Source organism: Mobula birostris, chromosome 25, assembly GCF_030028105.1.
Source record: "Mobula birostris isolate sMobBir1 chromosome 25, sMobBir1.hap1, whole genome shotgun sequence".
Classification (NCBI taxonomy): domain Eukaryota; kingdom Metazoa; phylum Chordata; class Chondrichthyes; order Myliobatiformes; family Myliobatidae; genus Mobula; species Mobula birostris.
Window position 1 is genome coordinate 10,521,006 of NC_092394.1, and position 21,423 is coordinate 10,542,428.

Consider the following 21,423-nt stretch of genomic DNA (forward strand, 5'->3'; position numbering starts at 1 on the left):
TCGTGTATAGCAACCATCTAGAGACTTTCGCATAGTCTTGGTGAGTGTCCACATCACACATCTGTACGTGAGAATGGACTCTATGACTGCTATGAAGATCCTCTTTTTAAGCCCTCTGGTCAGGTTCGACTTCCAGATTTCCTTCATGTCGTTCATAGCCCTCCACGCCAGCACCTTTTGTATCTTTATGTCCTCCTCTGAACTCATCATTCTTGACCCAAGGTACTTGTAGTCAAAGACTTTCTTAATGGTATCATTCTCTACAGTCTTGAAAGTACCTTCGTCACAGTTAAACGCCATGTACTCTGTCTTTTTAGCGTTTAGGTGAAGGCCAACTTTATTGCACTCAATTTCCACTTTTGTCAGTAGCTGCTGTGCTTCCTCCATCTGGTCAGAGAGCAGGACTATGTCATCTGCAAAATCGAGATCTGTGGACCCATGGACCCCTACCATTAAATAAGGAGTCTGTTGACCCCAGGTTGGGGACCCCTAGTGTAGACTGTGGCATCTGCAGTCAGTTGTGTCTCCACTTAGATTGCTCATATCCATTAGGACAGCAGAGATGGTTTATTGTTGTCAAATGTACTGTGAAAGACATTGGAAAATTCTGAAAATATGTCGCTCAGGTGGTCGATGGTCCAGCTGAGTTGTTCCCAGGTCTTGGCAATTTACCTGCAAACGTTTCATCGCCACGCGTGGAGACATTGACAGTGTGCTGTTGATTGTGGTGTGTCCTCCGAGTGCTTGGATCGAGGTCTACAGGTTTGTCTACGAGGCAAGGCGGGCAAAATTCCAGACCACCATTCGCCGCACAACCCATCCGCGACGGGATTTCCTCCCCACGTCACACCTGGGTTTCCGGAATGACGTCCAGTCAGCTGATGGGAAAGTCTATAAAGGCCAAGCATTCGGAGGGCACGTCTACAATCAGCAGCGCACTGACGAAGGTGGAAAAACGGTGCCAAGATCGGAGAACAACTCAACCAGACCATTGAAAGACATTGTTTGGCATGTCATCTATGTAGATTGTTCACCACATCAGCGTTCCGAGGTAGCACCGATGGGGGGGGGAGCAGCAGCTTAGCACAGATGTTGTGGGCCGAATGGTCTGTAACTGTGTTATTCTGTTTCATGTTCAAAACATCTACTGGCGGATCCCTTTCGGGATGTGGAACAGATTATGAGATGCAAGGTCATGACAAAGCATACTATGAGGTTGGGTGTCCATCTCATTGTAAAGGAGTCCATTCAGCACAGAGACTGTACTAGCCCCACACAATTGCATTGGTCTCAATTCCCTGGAAACATTTCTCTCACACGTGCTCAATTGTCCTCCAAGATCCTACACTCGGAGAAATTCTCAACAACCATTTAGTGAACAGCATATTGAAGATTAGCTTTATTTGAGACATGCATCGTTGCATCAATGACCAACAGGCAGTCCAAGGATGCATTGGGGGCAGCCCACCAGCTCTCGACGCCAACGTTCGGTAGCGTGCCCACAATTTACTCACCCTAAGCCCATCATCTTTGGAACTGGAAGGAGAAACCCATGTGGTCGTGTGGAGATTGTCCACACTCCTTGTAGACAGCAGCAGGAGTCAAAGCCGAGTGGCGATTGCTGGTGCTGAGAACCGATTCCGCTAACCACCACACATGCATACCGCCCGTAACTCTAACACAATAACAAAAGCAACTCCCCCACATACATAATAGTTCCTTCTATTGATCGTTCCTTTTATTGTGTAGACCAGGGGTTCTCAACCCTTTTTGTGCCATGGACCAATACCATTAAGCAAGTGGTCTGTGGAACCTGGGTTGAGAACCCCTGGTTTAGACTAATTGCCTCCAGCATATAAAAGTCAGACTTGATCCTAGCCCGTAAGATCTGACAACTAATAATTCAATAACCTACTGAGGCTGTCTACAAGAAGGGTCAGAGCCATCTCTATTTCCTGAGGAGACTGAGGTCCTTTAACATCTGCCAGACGATGCTGAGGATGTTCTACGAGTCTGTGGTGGCCAGTGCTATCATGTTTGCTGTTGTGTGCTGGGGCAGCAGACTGAGGGTAGCAGACACCAACAGAATCAACAAACTCATTTGTAAGGCCAGTGATGTTGTGGGGTTGGAACTGGACTCTCTCATGGTGGTGTCTGAAAAGAGGATGCTGTCTAAGTTGCATGCCATCTTGGTCAATGTCTCCCATCCACTACATAATGGACTGGGTGGGCACAGGAGGACATTCAGCCAGAGACTCATTCCACCGAGATGCAACACAGAGCGTCATAGGAAGTCATTCCTGCCTGTGGCCATCAAACTTTACAACTCCTCTCTTGGAGGGTCAGACACCCTGAGCCAATAGACTGGTCCTGGACTTATTTCATAATTTACTGGCATAATTTACATATTACTATTTAACTATTTATGGTTCTATTAATATTTATTATTTATGGTGCAACTATAATGAAAACCAATTTCCCCCGGGATCAATAAAGTATGACTATGACTATTTTTATTTCCAAATTTTGTTTCCTCAGTAGTCTCCATGGCAAGGACCAGATGTGGTTAAACAATGGCTGAATAGCTGGATGACTAATTCAGCAGTTTGGATTGTTTATCAAGGGAAGCTAATTCAATTCCCAGTGCTGGGAAATTATCTCCAGCTGATTAAATCTAAAAATCTCAGATGGGAGAACTAGCTTCCTTCGGAATCAGATTTATTCGCAGCATTGTCATGCACCCCTCCCATCCCTCCGGCAGTCTCTTTGATCTCCTATCATCAGGCAGCAGGTACCCCAGTATAAAAATGAGGACTGCCAGGCTGGGTTACAGCTTCTGCCCAGGCTCACCAGGATGCTGTATGTTGGGTAAATACAAGCAGGCTTTTTCCACTGAGTTTGGGTACGGCTGGAACGAGTGGTCACAGGTTAAGGGTGAAAGTGAAATATTTAAGGGGAATCTGAGGGGGGCCTTCTTCACTTGGAGGGAGATGTGAGTGTGGAAGGAGCTGGTTGTGGAACTGGTGAATGTGGGCTTGATTGCAACGTTAGGGAGAGAAGTTTGGATAGGTACATGGATGGGAGGGGTTCGGAGGACTATGGTCCAGGTCTGGGTCAGTGGGGCTAGGTAGAATAACAGTTTGGCATGGACTAGATGGGCCAAATGGCCTGTTTCTGTGCTGTTGTGCTCTATGACTCTTTGCATTCTGGGTGTTGTCTGTCCCTCTCTGCCTGTAATGCTGTTGCAAGGTTTTCGACTCCCAACCTACTCACCTGCCTGGGAGAGGTTTTATGAAGCGTGATATTGTTTGCTGTTGCCCATCTCAGAACCAACCCTTAGCCCAGCCCCGGCCCTGGTGGACCTGCTCCTGGATCTTCTCGTGGCTCGGTATAATAAAACTGCTTTTCCTTCCCTCGTACTCCCTGAGCAAGTAAATTTCTGAAGAAGGAGGAAACACACAAAGAAAGTCTAACGCTGTGTAAATGTTCTCCAGAAATGCAGAAGATTGGTCTTCGGTTCCTGGAACCTGAGGGCGATCGAGGAGATCTGGCACGCCTCCCTTGCTGCATCATACGTGCGGCACAGTAGGGTAGCGGTTAGTGTCACGCTTCATGGCACCAGTGACCCAGGTTCAGTTCACACCGCTGCCCGTAAGAAGTTTGTACGTTCTCCCCGTGACCACGTGGGTTTCCTCCGGGTGCTCCGGTTTCCTCCCACAGTGCACAGACATACGAGTTAGGGTTAGTAAGTTGTGGGTGTGCGATGTGTTGGTGTTGTGAGCATGGTGACACTTGCGGGTCGTCCCCCACACATCTCCAACTGCGTTGGTCAATGACGCAAACAGCACATCTTACTAATGCAAGAGACTCTGCGGATGCTGGAAATCCAGAGCAACACACGTAAAGTGCTGGAGAAACTCAGCAGGTCGGGCAGCAGCTGTGGAGAGGAATAAACAGTCGATGTTTCGGGCCAAGACCCTAAGCCATGGACTGTTCATTCCTCTACTCCCTGACCTGCTGAGCTCCTCCAGCATTTTGTATGTGTGAAACGCAGTTCACTGTGAGTCTCAATGTCTCAATGTGTAGTTCTTGAGACAAATAATGTTAATCTTTCCTGCTCTCATAATCCAAGCTTCTTGTAACAATGGAACAAATTTGTTTCCCAGAAGCAAATGGATTAAACAATAAATCCGATTCCGTTATTACCTTAAACATCCTCCGGGGAAACACAACCAACCTCAAGTTGGCACTCCACTTACGAAGTCTTGTTACTGGCTATGAATTCGAAGATGTTATTTCAACAACCAGGAGAGTGGAGCAGTGGGATTAATTTTCGATTACTTCCGTAAAGAGAGTCTGAGAGGAAGTCGAAGACCGACGTCTGCAAGTCCAAGTCTGCTAGTCACTGGAGGCTGGAAGTCTGTCCTGTAGTTAAAAAAACTCTGTGTGTGTTGGTGATGGGAGGGAGGAACGGGGCTTGTTTTGCTGTTGTCGTTTTGTTGTTTGTTGTGTTCTGTGTTGTTCTGCTAAGCGTCGCGGGCATGTTACAGGACTGCGCAAAAATCTTAGGCGCCTCTACACTGGTAGGGTGGCTAAGACTTCTGCACAGTACTATAGAAATTTTATGTATTGCACTGTGCTGCTGCTGCAAAGAGGAAACTAATTTCATGACATATGTGAGTGATGATAAACCTGATTCTGATCTGGGTCTCTATTGTGGACTGAGAGTGAGAAGGAGGCAGGGAGAGGGGAATCATGGTTGGGAAAAGGGGAAGGGAGAGGGAAGGGAGCAGAAGCATCAGAGACATATTCTGTAATGATCGATAAACCAATTGTTTAAAATCAAGTGACCTGGCCTGGTGTCTCAGGACTGGGTGAGTCTGCACCCACACCACCCCACATCCCTGGCACTCCTTCTCTGCCATCTGTCCCACACCCCTCCTGTAGCACTCCATCCTCACCATTCCCAACATCCCAACACTTCAATCATTTTGCATTAAAATAGACTTTTTCTGTTGAGGATGCAAGTCAGCCCTTGTCTCTGAAAACAATGAGAGTGCTCCAGGCTTGTTCCAGCTTCCTTTCTTCCTCCCAAACTTTCCTTAATGGAAAGCATGGTGTCCATATGGGATTTGACCCTGTGCTTGTGCACACCCGCACCTTCGAGCTGGTACTGTACTCCTTCCCTTCCCCCCACCTTCTTATTCTCCCTTCCTCCCCTTCCCCTCCAGCCCTGATGAAGGATCTTGGCCCGGAACGTCAGCTCTTTATTCCTTGCGGGAAGCGCTGTCTGGCCTCCAGCACTTTGTGTGTGTCACTCTGGTTTCCCAGCACCTGCAGAACTGCCGACGTCTGTAGTGATGAAGAAATTCCTCCTCATCTCTGTTCTAAAGGGACGTCTCTCTGTTCTGGGGCTGTGTCCTCTACTAATGGAAGCATCCTCTCCATGTCCACCCAATCCAGGCCTTTCAGCATCCGGCAGGCTTCAACGAAAGAAGATGCAAGGGGAGAGAGGGAGAGGGGAGGGGAAGGGGGGAGACGAGAGGGGAGGGAGAGGGGAGGGGTGGAGACAGGAGAGGAGGGAGACAGGAGGGGAAGGGTAGAGACAGGAGAGGAGGGAGAGGGATGGATGGAGATGGGAGGGGGGTGGGGAAGGAGGGGAGGGGAGGGGATGGATGGAGATGGGGAGGGAGGGGAGGAGAGGGGAGGGGAAGGGTGGAGACAGGAGAGGAGGGAAGAGGGGAAGGATGGAGACGGGAGGGGAAGGAGGGGGAGGGATGGATGGAGATGGAAGGGGGTGGGGAAGGAGGGAACAGGGAGGGGAGGGGAGGGGATGGATGGAGGCTGAGGAGTTGAGTATATCTCCAGTTATTGGATCCTGGTGTTTTGGCACCCCATGTCTGATCTCCAGCTCCCCACCCTGCAGCTTCCCACGGTCACACAGAGGGCAGAGTGATCAGTGATTACTCGCACAGTTGGAAAAACTCGCTGAGGCACGGCTCGGAGAGGGACGGCATTCGTAAACTTGTGCCGTGTGCCAACTTGAAATTCAACTCTATCCCGAGGCAGTGGAGGGTTTGCCCTGAATCCACCACAGGATATGGAACAGACACCTATCCTGTGCTTGGGGTTCGATTCCCGTTTCTGTCTGTGAGGAGTTTGTACGTTCTCCCCATGACCATGTGGATCTCCGGGTGCTCCTGTTTCCTCCCACAGTTTGAAGACGTACGGATTAGGGTTGGTGAGTTGTGGGTAAGCTATGCTGGCACTGGAAGCATGGCAACACTTGCAGGCTGCCCCCAGCTCATCCTTGCTGATTTGCTTTCACGCAAATGGCGCGTTTCACCGTATGTTTCGACATACGCGTGATAAATAAAACAAATCTTTATCTTTAATCTCTCACGCTCCAGCCAGGGTCCGGGACTGGCGGCCCAGGGTAACGGAGTGATCTGCTGCTCCCTGGTGGGTATTGCTGCTACTGCAGCCTCTGATCACAGGCTGGGGGGTGTCACCGCTCGCTGTTGCAAAGGCTCCAGTATTCAGTGATCTGCCCCGAGAGAGACACAGAACGAGTGACCACTGGGAAAAGAGAGGGAAAAACAGATCGGGGAAACAACTAGGAAGAGAGTGTGAAACACCAGTTGGGGAGAAAGAGAATGAAATAGCATTTAGAGAGAGTGTGAGTGTGAAACAACTTGAGGAGAGAGAGTGTGAGTATGAAATAATAGTTGAGGAGAGAGTAAATGTGATACCACAGCTGGAGAGAGAGAGTGAGTGTAAAGCAGTTGCAGGGAAAGCGTGTGAGAGAGAAACAGAATTTGAGGAGAGTGTGAATGTGAAACAGCAGTTAGAGAGAGAGTGTGAGTGTGAAACAAGTTGAGGAGAGAGATGGTGAACGTGAAACAAAGCTGGAAAAACAAAGAGCAAGTGTGAAACAGTGGATGGGGAAAGAGAGAGAGTGCAACAGTAAAAATCAAACGATGTGAGGAACTCGGTAGGTTGAGCAACATGTGCTGAGGGACACGGGCATTTCAACGTGTGCCAATGGACACGAGCATTTCAACATGTGCCAACAGACATGGGCATTTCAACATGTGCCAACGGACATGGGTATTTCAACGTGTGCTGAGCGACACGGGCATTTCTCTCTGCAGGCACGGCCAGACCCATGAAATTCCTCCAGCACAGATCCCATTGTCCCCAGTGTCCCCGTATCCCAAAGTCTGCAGTCTCCTATATCCCAGCATCCCCAGTCTCCCATATCCCAACGTCTCCAGTCTCTCGTATCCCAGTGTCGAGTCTCCCGTTACCCATAGTCTCCAGTCTCCCATACCCCAATGTCTCCAGTCCCCTGTATCCCAACATCTCCAGACTCCTCTAACTCAACATCCCCAGTCTCCCATACCCCAACACCCCCAGTCCTTTGTATCCCAATGTCCCCAGTCTCCCGTACCCCAACGTCTCCAGTCTCCTGTATCCCAACATCTCCAATCTCCCATATCCCGACATCCCCAGTCTCTTGTATCTCAGTGTGTCCAGACTCAAAGAGCAGTTGGGGAGAGAGAGAAAATGAAAGACCACTGGGGAAGGAAGATCATGACTAGAAACCAAAGGTGGGGCTGTTGTTACTGAGTCCTGATGGAAAATCACAGAAGGTCGATTTATTTCAACATTGCTTTCTTAAATATTTGTACTGGCTTCTTTCTTTGAATTACAAACTGTTTTGCAAGGAAACAATATTTGCCCTGTGACTCAGCATCCTGGGGCACTCAATTACTGAAAATAGAAATTTTGCCAAATAGAGAAGCAATATCAGCTGATCGAATCTCTCGTGATTCTTTTTGGCAGAGTGGTGTCACGTGACTGAATGTCACATGATCACTGTAACAGCTCAGAGCTTTTATGTCTAAACTAGGACTGAGGAGTAAAGCTTTGCATCTGTTTGTTTCTTTCACAACCCCACCTTGCTCAATGTACATTTTAGGAAGATAACTGAAGTGGGAGTAGGCTCTTTGGATCACAGGCTTATCCCTCCATACAGTACGATTGGTATTGCTATTGGTTTATTATTGCAGATGTACCATTAAACACCTTGTCTTGCCTACTATTTATACAGATCAAATCATTACACAGTGCATTGAGCTAGAAAAAGGCAAATCAACAACATGCAACACACATCAAAGTTGCTGGTGAACGCAGCAGGCCAGGCAGCATCTCTAGGAAGAGGTACAGTTGACGTTTCGGGCCGAGACCCTTCGTCAGGACTCAGTCTTCATCAGAAAGGTCTCAGCCTGAAACGTCGACTGCACCTCTTCCTAGAGATGCTGCCTGGCCTGCTGCGTTCACCAGCAACTTTGATGTGTGTTGCTTGAATTTCCAGCATCTGCAGAATTCCTGTTGTTTGCGTTTTTTAAAAATCAACAACAATGCAGATTAGAGTGTAAAAGCTACCAAAAATCAACTTGGCAAGGACCAATAAAAAGGAGTAGGTATATGTACAGTTGCCACTGTGGAGCGGCGAATGTGTGAGCGGGCCAATGTTAGAGTGGGGAGTTCAGGCTTTGGCTCATCAAGCCTTCGGTGAGGAGGGGAGTAGGCCTGTGGGGAGATTTGTTTGGTTATCCATTCCTTTGTTCTTTCATACTGCACATTTAGAGTAGTGGGGATGTCAGACAGGATACTGGAATGCTCCTCTTGTGGGATGTAGGAAGGCAGGTAGACCACCAGTGTCCCTGACGACTACAACTGCAAGAAGGGTATCCAGCTGCAGCTTCTAACACTCCAGGTTAAGGGGTTAGAGCTGGAACTGGATAAACTCTGTATCATTTGCGAGGCTGAGAGTCTTGTCATCTTCAGAAGTTTTCTGATGACTCTGCCATAGTTGGATGCAACAGCAAGGGAGGTGAGGCTGAGTACAGGGATACGGTAGGAAACTTTGTCACATGGTGTGAGCAGAATTATCTGCAGCTTAATGTGAAAAAGACTAAGGAGCTGGTGGTAGACCTGAGGAGAGCTAAGGCACCGGTGACCCCTGTTTCCATCCAGGGGTCAGTGTGGACATGGTGGAGGATTACAAATACCTGGGGATATGAATTGACAATAAACTGGACTGGTCAAAGAACACTGAGGCTGTCTACAAGAAGGGTCAGAGCCATCTCTATTTCCTGAGGAGACTGAGGTCCTTTAACATCTGCCGGACGATGCTGAGGATGTTCTACGAGTCTGTGGTGGCCAGTGCTACCATGTTTGCTGTTGTGTGCTGGGGCAGCAGGCTGAGGGTGGCAGACACCAACAGAATCAACAAACTCATTTGTAAGGCCAGTGATGTTGTGGGAATGGAACTGGACTCTCTGATGGTGATTCTGAAAAGAGGATGCTGTCCCAAGTTGCACGCCATCTTGGACAACGTCTCCCTTCCACTACATAATGTACTGGGTGGGCACAGGAGTACATTCAGCCAGAGACTCATTCCACCGAGATGCAACACAGAGCGTCATAGGAAGTCATTCCTGCCTGTGGCCATCAAACTTTACAACTCCTCCCTTGGAGGGTCAGACACCCTGAGCCAATAGGCTGGTCCTGGACTTATTTCCTGGCATAATTTACATATCACTATTTAACTATTTATGGTTTTATTACTATTTATTATTTATGGTGCAACTGTAACGAAAACCAATTTCCCTCACGATCAATAAAGTATGATTATGACTATAATAGATAGGACATACAGGGAGGTAGTTATGCCCAAGGTGCAGGACACAGGTAACTGGGTGACAATTAGGAGGGGAAAAGAGGATAGACAGCTAATGGAGAGTACCCATGTGGCCATTCCACTCGACAATAGGCTTACCACTTTGCATATTTTTGGGGGTAATGACCTAGCACAGGTAAGCCACAGCAGCCAGGTTTCAGGCACTGAGTCAGAAGGGAAGGGAAGGGAAGAGGCGACCTGTAGTGATATGGGATTTGTTGGTTTGGAGAACAGAAGGGAGGTTCTGAGGATGAGAGTGAGATTTCCAGATGCTTTGCTGCCTCCTGGGTGCCAGGTGCGGCAGCATCTCAGATCGAGTCTACTACGTTCTTCAGCGGGAAGGTGAGCAGCCAGAGGTCATGGGTAGGAAGGGCGATGAGGTCCTGCAAAGTGAGTTCAGGGAGTTGGGTGCTAAGTTAAAGGACAGGACCTCCAGGGCTGTGATCTCAGGATTGCTACCTATGCCACGTGCTAGTGAGGCCAGAACTAGGAAGATCATACATTATATTACATGGCAGGAGGGAGGACTTCAGATTTTTGAATCACTGGGCTTTCTTCCAGGGAAGGTGGGACCTGTACAGAAGGAATGGTTTGCACCTGAACTGGAAGGGGAAGGGCACTTGGACTGATATCCTAGTTGGAAGGTTTGCTAGTGATGCACGGGGGAGGGGGAGGGAGGGAGGTTAACTGGAGTTGCAGTGGGATGGGAGCCAGAGCACCAGATACTGGAGTGGTCGTTGTAAAAGGTCAGCTAAGCCTATATTCAAAGTAAGGAATTGAAAGGTTGAGCTGCGTATATTTTAACGCAAGGAGTATCTTAGGAAAGGTGAATGAGCCATTAGTAACACTTGGAGCAGGAAGGATTGAAGGACGAGGGGTGGTGTTACTAGTCAAGGAAAATGTCATGGCACTGCTCAGTCAGGACAGACTGGAGAGCTCATCTAGTGAGGCTTTATGGGTAGAACTGAGGAATAAGAAAGGTGTGACCACATTAAAGGGATTATATTATAGACCACTGTGTACATACATCTATTGATGCTTCTGGACACATCTTCAGTGATGTTCCTGGAATCATCGGGTGTTTTGGGTCTTTCGACATCATACAACCTCCTCCAGGTGACCCAGCCGGGACTGATCAGACCCCAGCTTGTGTCCAGATGGCTAGCTACTTATGACTCCATGGCTCCCCTCTTTTGAGCCACAGCCATCTTGAAGCCCTCTCTGCCGCATCGGTGGTACTGCGGATGGCTCTCCTCTTCCTCTCTCCCTCGATGCCCAAAATGCTGAAGGCTCTAACTAAGGAACAGGCTACGAATCCCCTACAACCAACCTCCACTGGGAGACACCTGGCTTGTCATGGCTTGCAGCTTCCTATCAACCCCTCCCTTCGCCGTTGCCTCCAGAATTTGGTTAACATCTTCATCAAACTGCTTCCACAGTGAAGTCATGTTAGCTGCAGGCCATTTGATCCACCTCCTGTTAGACTTCATGTTCGAGGGATTAGGTTGCAACACTTGGAGGTTCCAGGCACTATGGGGTGACTCTTGGCCTGGCCCCTCCTTCGTCTACCAGGTTGGACACCTGCACGTTGGGCTGCTCCTGCTCCCGCCAAACACTTCATCCTCGCTTGGTGGATCTTCAAGCCGCGATCGTTCTTGCAGATTTTGCCACATGCACACTGCTTCCTCATCGTCGTTTGTTCATTGCCTGGGTCTGATGTCATTACCTAAACAGCCCATGGGATTTAGAGGAGCAAATCTGTAGAGAGATCGGAGACCTTTGCAAAAAACATTAGGTTGTGATAGGAGGTGATTTTAACTTTCCACATATTAACTGGAACTCCCCATACTGTAAAAGGGCTGGATGGGAAAGAGTTTGTCAAATGTGTCAGGAATGTTTCTTTAATCAGTACATAGAAATCCCAACTAGAGAGAGTGAGATACTAAATCTTCTTTTAGGGAATGAGACAGGACAGGTGACAGAACTTTGTGTAGGAGAACACTTTGGATCTAGTGATCATAATGCCATTAGTTTCAGGTTAATTATTGAAAAGGGTAGATCTGGAGAAAGACCAATTTTGATGGTACCTGAAATGATCTGGCAAGCGTGGACTGGAACAGGTTGTTTTCTGGCAAAGGCATACACAGATAAGTGGGAGGCCTTCAAAAGTGAAATTTGGAAAGTCAGAGTAAAAAGCAAGGATAACGTAATGGAACCTTGGTTTTCGAGAGAGATTGAGTCACTGGTTAAGAAGAAGAAGGAGGTGCATAGCAGGTATAGGCAGGCAGGAACAAATGAGGCACTTGAGGAGTATAAGAAATGCAAGAAGGAAATCAGGGGGGCAAGAAGAATGCATGAGGTTGCCCTCGCAGACAATGTCAAGGGGAACCCCAAGGGCTTCCTGAGATATATTAAGAACAAAAGGATAGCGAGGGACAAAAGGAGTCTGTACGTTCTCCCCGTGACTGCATGGGTTTCCTCCGGGTGCTCCAGTTTCCCCCCATAGTCCAAAGACTTGCCAGTTGATAGGTTAATTGGCCATTGTAAATTGTCCCGTGATTAGGCTCGGATAAAAATGAGGAGGTTACTGGCCTACTCTGTGCTGTATCTCAATAAATAACAAAAATTGGTCCTCTGGGAAGATCAGAGTGGTCATCTATGCACGAAGGCGAAAGAGATGGGGAGACCTTAGATGGATTTTTTGCATTTGTATGTACTCGAGAGATGGACACAGAGCCTGTAGATGTAAGGTAATACAATAAGCTTATGGGCTGAGTCCGGGTCGGTGGGACTAGGTGAGAGTAAGAGTTTGGCACGGACTAGAGGGGCCGAGATGGCCTGTTTCCGTGCTGTAATTGTTATGTGGTTATATGGTTAACAACGAGATCATGGGCCCTATACAGATTACCAGGGAGGAGGTGTTTGCTGTCTTGAGGCAAATTAGGCTGGATAAATCCCCAGGACCTGACAAGGTGTTCCCTCGCACCCCGTGGGAGGTAAGTGCAGAAACTGCAGGGGCCCCAGCAGGGATATTTAAATTATCTTTAGCCACAGATGAGGTACAGGAGGAATGGAGGACCACTATTGTTTAAGAAAGGCTCTAAGAATAGACCAGGAAATGATAGGCCGGTGAGCCTGCCATCAGTTTTGGGAAAGTTATTGCTCCAAGGGACCAGATATATGAGCAAACAACAGGAATTCTGCAGATGCTGGAAACTCAAGCAACACATATCAAAGTTGCTGATGAACGCAGCAGGCCAGGCAGCATCTGTAGGAAGAGGTGCAGTCGACGTTTCAGGCCAAGACCCTTCGTCAGGACTAACTGAAGGAAGAGTGGGTAAGGGATTTGAAAGTTGGAGGGGGAGGGGGAGATCCAAAATGATAGGAGAAGACAGGAGGGGGAGGGATAGAGCCAAGAGCTGGACAGGTGATAGGCAAAAGGGGATACGAGAGGATCATGGGACAGGAAGTCCGGGAAGAAAGACAAGGTGGGGGGGACCCAGAGGATGGGCAAGAGGTATATTCAGAGGGACAGAGGGAGAAAAAGGAGAGTGAGAGAAAGAATGTGTGCATAAAAATAAGTAACAGATGGGGTACGAGGGGGAGGTGGGGCCTAGCGGAAGTTAGAGAAGTCGATGTTCATGCCATCAGGTTGGAGGCTACCCAGACGGAATATAAAGTGTTGTTCCTCCAACCTGAGTGTGGCTTCATCTTTACAGTAGAGGAGGCCGTGGATAGACATGTCAGAATGGGAATGGGATGTGGAATTAAAATGTGTGGCCACTGGGAGATCCTGCTTTCTCTGGCGGACAGAGCGTAGATGTTCAGCAAAGCGGTCTCCCAGTCTGCGTCGGGTCTCGCCAATATATAAAAGGCCACATCGGGAGCACCGGACGCAGTATATCACCCCAGTCGACTCACAGGTGAAGTGTTGCCTCACCTGGAAGGACTGTTTGGGGCCCTGAATGGTGGTAAGGGAGGAGGTGTAAGGGCATGTGTAGCACTTGTTCCGCTTACACGGATAAGTGCCAGGAGGGAGATCAGTGGGGAGGGATGGGGGGGACGAATGGACAAGGGAGTTGTGTAGGGAGCGATCCCTGCGGAATGCAGAGAGAGGCAGGGAGGGAAAGATGTGCTTAGTGGTGGGATCCCGTTGGAGGTTACGGAGAATAATATGTTGGACCCGGAGGCTGGTGGGGTGGTAGGTGAGGACCAGGGGAACCCTATTCCTAGTGGGGTGGCGGGAGGATGGAGTGAGAGCAGATGTACGTGAAATGGGGGAGATGCGTTTAAGAGCAGAGTTGATAGTGGAGGAAGGGAAGCCCCTTTCTTTAAAAAATGAAGACATCTCCCTCGTCCTAGAATGAAAAGCCTCATCCTGAGAGCAGATGCGGTGGAGACGGAGGAATTGCGAGAAGGGGGTGGCGTTTTTGCAAGAGATAGGGTGAGAAGAGGAATAGTCCAGATAGCTGTGAGAGTCAGTAGGCTTATAGTAGACATCAGTGGATAAGCTGTCTCCAGAGACAGAGACAGAAAGATCTAGAAAGGGGAGGGAGGTGTCGGAAATGGACCAGGTAAACTTGAGGGCAGGGTGAAAGTTGGAGGCAAAGTTAATAAAGTCAACGAGTTCTGCATGCGTGCAGGAAGCAACACCAATGCAGTCGTCGATGTAGTGAAGGAAAAGTGGGGGACAGATACCAGAATAGGCACGGAACATAGATTGTTCCACAAACCCAACAAAAAGGCAGGCATAGCTAGGACCCATACGGGTGCCCATAGCTACACCTTTAGTTTGGAGGAAGTGGGAGGAGCCAAAGGAGAAATTATTAAGAGTAAGGACTAATTCCGCTAGAGGGAGCAGAGTGGTGGTAGAGGGGAACTGATTAGGTCTGGAATCCAAAAAGAAGCGTAGAACTTTGAGACCTTCCTGATGGGGGATGGAAGTATATAAGGACTGGACATCCATGGTGAAAATAAAGCGGTGGGGGCCAGGGAACTTAAAATCATCGAAAAGTTTAAGAGCGTGAGAAGTGTCACGAACATATGAGTTCTCATATGAACATATGAGATATATGAGCGTTTGGAAAGACAAGGACTGATTAGGGATAGTCGACATAGTGTTGGATCTTGTGATTTCTGATCTGCAGGGTTTTTTTAAGGAGTCCAGGAATGAGTTGAAACTTGTTGCTTCACGATCATTTACTGAAAGTTTAAAACAGAGAAAGAAGCACAAAGCACAGTTGAACAGAAACTAAAGAATGTAAGAACTAAGAGAACTAGGATGGCGATTTTTGCAGAAACAGACACTTTTATACCGAATTAAGGTAAATTCCTGAGGGCCAATTGGAAGACACAGAGGCATAGCACGTTTAACACTTAGCCAATGAGAAATGAAAGGTGATCAACCATTATGTAACGGTTATATCATTTTACCACCAGTAGGCGGTGTCTAACACCACATATTATGAAAAATACAAGCTATATGTGTAACCCTCTCACCGTAGGCTCGTAATGAGTTAGCTATTACTGTGAATACAAATTAATAGCAACATAACTCTACGATGCATAGGAATAACGATGAGAAGGCCATTATTAGTTATTAAATCGGTCTAAGATGATTTGGATAACCACAAAAACATAAAAGTTTGAATGTTTTTTACTGGGGGAATTTCCAGAGTGTCTACAAGAATGGCTTTTTAGAGCAGCTTGTGGTTGAACCCACTAGGAGATCAGCTATTCTGGATTGTGTGTTGTGCAATGAACCAGAATTAATTAGAGCTTAAGGCAAAAGAACCCTTGGGGTAAGTGATCATAATATGATCGAATTCACCCTAAAATTTGAGAAGTACCTAAAGTCAGATGTATCAGTGTTACAGAGGAAGAAAGGGAATTACAGCGGCATGAGAGAGGAGTTGGCCAGAATTGATTGGAAAAGAACACTGGCAGGGATGATGGCAGAGCAGAAATGGCTGGAAATTGTGCATCAGTCTTCACTATGGAAGACACTAGCAGTATCGTGGAAGTTCCAGGTGTCAGAGGGCATGAAGTGTGTGAAGTTACCATAACTAGAGAGAAGGTTCTTGGGAAACTGAAAGGTCTGAAGGCAGATAAGTCACCTGGATCAGATGGTGTACACCCCAGTGTTCTGAAAGAGGTGGCTGAAGAGATTGTAGAGGCATCAGTAATGATCTTTCAAGAAACACTTGATTCTGGAATGGTTGCGGAAAGACTAGAAAATGTCACTCCACTCTGCAAGAAGGGAGAGAGGCAGATGAACGGAAACTATAGGTCAGTTAGTCAAACCAAAGTAGTTGGGAAGATGTTGGAGTCGATTGTTAAGGTTTCAGAGCACTTGGAGACACATAATAAAGTAAGCCGTAGTCACAGCAGTTTCCTCAAGGAAAAATCTTGCCTGACAAATTTCTTGGAATTCTTTGAAGAAATAACAAGCAGGGTAGACAAAGCAGAATTGGTTGATGTTGTGCTTTTGAACTTTCAGAAGACCTTTGACAGGTGCCAAACACGTGGCTGCTTAACAAGCTACGAGCTTGTGCTGTAACAGAGGAGATTCTAGCATGGATAAAGCAGTGGCTGATTGGCAGGAGGCAAAGAATGGGAATAAAAGGAGCCTTTTCTGATTGGCTGTCAGTGACAAGCATTGTTCCACAGGGGTCTGTGTTGGGACCGATTCTTTTTATGTTATATGCCAATGATTTGGATTACTTTGTTGCAAAGTTTGCAGGCACTATGAAGATAGGTGGAGGGGCAGGTAGTTTTGAGGAAATAAGAGAGGCTACAGAAGGACTTATGAAGACCACGCTAACAGACAGAAAGATGAGCATGTACACTAAAAACAGAACACTGCAGTGCTACATTTATTCTATCCTGACTTATGGAAGTGAATGCTGGACCATTTCTCCAGCAATGGAAAAGAGACTAGAAGCAGCTGAATTATGGTTCTACAGTAGAATGTTAAAAATATCACGGACCACACACTCATCAAATGAAGAAGTTCTCAGAAGAGCCCAAGCCGATACCAACAATAAGAGAAAGACAACTCCGATTCCTAGGACACATCATGCGGAAAGATGAACTAGAAAAACTCATACTCTCTGGAAAGATCGAGGGGAGCAAACCTAGAGGAAGACCTCAGCTTATGTACATCAAAAGCCTAGCCAGGTGGCTACACATCGAGGAAATGGAAGTCATCCAAAAAACGAAGGATAGATCTATATGGAAAACCATGGTAACCAAAGTCCGCATCGGATACGGTACCTAGGCAGACAGACAGACAGAAGGACTTAGACAGATTAGGAGAATGGGCTAAGAAATGGCAGATGTTATACAGGTTTGGGATGTATACAGTCATGCGCTTTAGTAGAAGAAATGAAAGGGTTGACTATTTTCTGAATGGAAAGAAAACTTTAAAAAACTGAGACACAAAGGGACTTGGGAGTCCTTGTGCAGGATTCCTTAAAGGTTAATTTGCAGGTTGAGGCTGTGGTGAGGAAGGCAAACGTAATATTAGCATCCATTTCAAGAAGACTAGAATATAAAAGCAAGGATGTAATGTTGAGACATTATAAAGTACTGGTGAGGCCTCACTTGGAGTATTGTGAGCAGTTTTGGGTCCTTTTTCTTAAAAAGGATGTGCTGAAACTGGAGAGGGTTCAAAGGAGGTTCATGAAAATGATTCCAGGATTGAATGGCTTGTCACATGAAGAGTGCTTGATGGCTCTGGGCCTGCATCCACTGGATTCAGAAGAATGAGGGGTGACCCCATTGAATCCTGTTGAATGGTGAGAGACCTTGAATGTGGAGGGGATGTTTCCTGTGGTTGGAGAGTCAAAGGCCAGAGGACACAGCCTCAGAATAGAGGGGCTTCCTTTTACAACAGTGATGAGGAGGAATTTCTTTAGCCAGAGAGTGGTGAATCTGTGGAATTCTTTAACACAGGTGGACGTGGAGGCCAAGTCTTTATGTATATCTAAGGCAGAAGTGGATATATTCTTGATTGGTCACGGCATGAAGAGATACGGGGAGAAGACAGGACTTTGAACTGAGAAGAAAATTGGATCAGCCATGATGAAATGGTGGCACAGACTCGATGGGCCAAATGGCCAAATTCTGCTCCTCTATCTTATGGAAAGTAAGACAATTATCTGTATGAATACCGACAGGCACCCATGCAAATTTAATGTTGGCCAAGAAAGCAAACATTTAGCTCACACTAGTACAAAGTTAGATTGAAATTGTATTGACAAAATATTTTAAGCTATAACAAACAAATTAACACAGAGGCCCATCACATATCGGTGAGACTATAATTGTTGGAGTTGATGCTGGGTAATCTATCCAGTTTGCTTCACTTTGTTTACTCATAGTATTGAAACTGTTCTGCATTGAAGAACCAGTCCAAGCAAAAAAAAATTAAAAATATCCACACAACATCCAAGGGAAGGCATGAACTGTATCCTCTTGCTCATTTCTCCAATATTGTGTGCCAGCAGGCTAACATTCTCCGTGAGTCCATAGTCTGAATGAGGATTTTCTGATACCTGTTTGTCTTTACAAATTGGATTCTGTGAGCGTTTCATCACGTTGTTCCGCTATGTTTGTAGCCTGCTACTTTTCTCCTTCTTAATTCCGCTCTCTCTTGAGAATGGCTACCCCGTTGACCATTTTTTCTCTGGGGCATGTTATTGGCAAAAAGTTAAGACAAATTCCATTGGCTAATTGAACAAGCTTAACTTATCAATCAACTGAATTTTTATTTTAAACAGCAAAGTTTTTTTCTCTCTCTCCCTCCCTCTCTCTCCCACCCTCCTCCCCTCCCCCTTCTCTCCCCTCCCCTCTCCTAAGTGTCTGGTTCTGTGTTGTAGCATTCTGTGACTGTATCACCATCAGGCTGGAGATACAGAGCCCTGAAGTCCCACTCCACCAGACCAGACATCCCACCTCTCCCGGAAGTTCCGGGAGTCTCCCGCGTATGAATAGTGGCTTCCTGATGCCCGCAAATTATATACGATATCACGGAAATCAATTTTTTTGAGAGCGAGCAAGCGAGAGAAAGCAAGCGAGAGAGAAAGTAAGCAAGAGCGTGAGAGAGAAAGCAAGCCAGAGAGCGCGCAAGCGAGAGAGAGCGCGAGAGCAAGAAAGCGAGAGAGAAAGCAAACGAGAGCGAGACCGTGCCATGGCAGAGTGTTCCAAAAAAAACAAAAATATAAAACGTATGTCACCCCAGGCTACACTAAAGTTTACCCCTGCCTAATAGGGGTCAAAAATAATGACAGTGTTGCTCGCTGCGCTGTTTGCAACAGTGACTTTTCTATAGCCCATGGTGGGTTAAGACTGTTAAAGACATGTTGAGGTGAGTTTAACAGGTGTCATTTGTTCATTAGCATAGCTAACGTTATTTAAACTGGCTAGCTGCTAAGGAGCTACTCTATCGCAGACATCCCACCTCTCCCGGAAGTCTCCCGCAAATTGATGATGCTACCTCCCTGAAATCAGTTTTTTCAGGGTGGGATGTCTGCCAGACTGAGGAACAGCTACTTCCCTTCAACCATCCCGTCCCCATGGCACAACGCCCTACAGTACCAGCGACCTGGGTTGATTCCCGCTGCTGCCTGTAAGGAGTTTGTACGTTCTCCCCGTGACCCCCTGGGTTTCCTCCGACGGTCCAAAGACATTCCGGTTGGTAGATTAAGTGGTCATTGTAAATTGTCCCATGATTAGGCTAGGATTAAATTGGAGATTTCTGGGCGGCGTGGCTCAAAAGGTCAGAAGGGCCTACTCTGTACTGTACGTCAATAAAAAATATAAAGAAACCTTAATAGCAGCTTTGCAGTACAATGGACTTCTGTCTTTTTTTTTATTCTAGTAGTCTTTTCTTGTATAAGTTACGCTTTCCTCCTGTACGCTGTATCTCTAACAGTATGAGCTTGTGATGCAACTGCGTCATACAACAGGTTTTCATAGCACCTGTGCAATATACATGTGAATTTGATAATAAAATCGACTTCTTTGTTAACACTCCTAAAACCCTTATCCCAAACCGGTGCTGCCGGTTTATCTTTATGGTGAAACCTGCGTTTATTTGGATCAAAGCAAAAGGAAGGTTTATTACAAAAAAGATGAGGTCGGTATAAAAATCAAAGTCTCGGTAAGTTTGTCAGTTGAATGTATGCATTAATTTCCACACGTGAAGACTCGGGAGAAATGGGAGGTACTGTACCGAGTTGTAAGTACATTCATAGCAACACAAGTGATCGCGGTCGCGTTTTGAGTCGGGATCGGTTTGTCCCTCGCCGGCCGCCGGACCGCAGCGGCGACAGTCCGCAGTGTGAGGTCGGTAACGAAGTGAGGGCCGGGGAGATCGGGACGGGGAGAGGGGAGAGAGGATGGGCCGGGGAGATCGGGACGGGGAGGGGGGAGGGGGGAGAGGGGAGAGAGGATGGGACGGGGAGATCGGGACGGGGAGAGGAGGGGGGAGAGAGGATGGGATGGGGAGGGGAGTTGGGGATGGGGAAGGGAGGGGGAGAGAGGGGAGTTGGGGACAGGGGAGAGGGGACGGGAGGGATGGGGAGGGGACAGGGAGAGGGGAGGGGACGTGGGATACAGGAGGGGACGTAACTGGACTGGGAGAGGGGTGGGAAGAGGGGAGGGGGTCTGGGGAGAAGAGGGGAGGGGACGAGACTGGGAGGGAGGTGGGGAGGGGGCAGGAAGGGGAGGAGAGGTGGGTGGTGGGGACAGAACTGGACTGGGAGAGAGGTGGGGAGGGGAGGGGAATGAATGGAGAGGAGGGGGAGAATTGGGTCATTCCCAGGATGAACAGGAGCCAGGACTGGAGAGGGTAAGTGTGTGGATGTTGGGTTGGATTTGGAGAAGAGGCTGGTATTGGTGGTGGTGGGAGGGATAGGAATGCTTGAGGGGAGAGCAGTTGTTCTGCAGAGTGACAGAGTGGCCATGCAGGGATGGAGAGACTGGATATGCTAGGTTTATTGTCCTTGGAGCAGAGAAAGCAGAAGAGTGTAGACAGGAATGTTTGAAGGAGGGATTTTAGGGGAAAGAGTGGGTGTGTGTAAGGGTGTGAGCCAGATCATACATGGCTGTTACTGTGAGAGATAGCAGATGGATGTTGAATAGGATCAGTGCTGCTGGGCCCCAGTCTCTATCTTTCCTGCGCAAGGACACTGTTCTGCCAAGTTTGCCTAGTAACTGATGTTTGACGGTTACCTTCTGTAAAAGAAATTGTGCACAGGCATCGGAATCAAGTTTATTATCACCGGCATGTGTCGTGAGATTTCATGAAGAGATATTCATTAAGATCCTACTGTACAGGGTAGATGTAGAGGTGTTTTCACCATAGGGAGATCAAACTCGGGACATAGCAACAACATGAGATGTTGATCTCGTAAAACTAAGGTGCATTGAAATTTCCTCTCTCACAAGGTGCTGATCTCTGGAAATCTCCAGTAATTTCTCCTCTTCCCCTTTTCCCTCTTTCTATTCCCCATAGTGGTTCCCATCTCACTCCTTCTCTTCTCCCCACCTGCCCTTTACCTCCCTCTGGTTCCCCCCTTTTCCATCAGATTCCCTCTTCTTCAGGCCTTTATCTCTTCCACCTATTACCTCCCAGCTTCTTGCTTCGTCCCTCCCCTCTCATTCGG

General features: G+C 47.5%; 1 protein-coding gene across 2 annotated transcripts in view; it reads left to right on the forward strand.

The window, feature by feature from the left end:
- Nucleotides 1–20,014: 20,014 nt before the first annotated feature.
- LOC140187790 (aldehyde dehydrogenase, dimeric NADP-preferring-like) overlaps nucleotides 20,015–21,423 on the forward strand; it is a 40,303-nt gene continuing 38,894 nt past the window's right edge. The window contains exon 1 of one of the 2 annotated variants that reach the window (XM_072243516.1): nucleotides 20,015–20,101. The gene's annotated coding sequence lies outside the window, so the exon portion shown is untranslated. Of the gene's footprint in view, nucleotides 20,102–20,545; nucleotides 20,607–21,423 lie in introns of those variants that run through there. The other variant, XM_072243517.1, reaches the window with a different exon arrangement.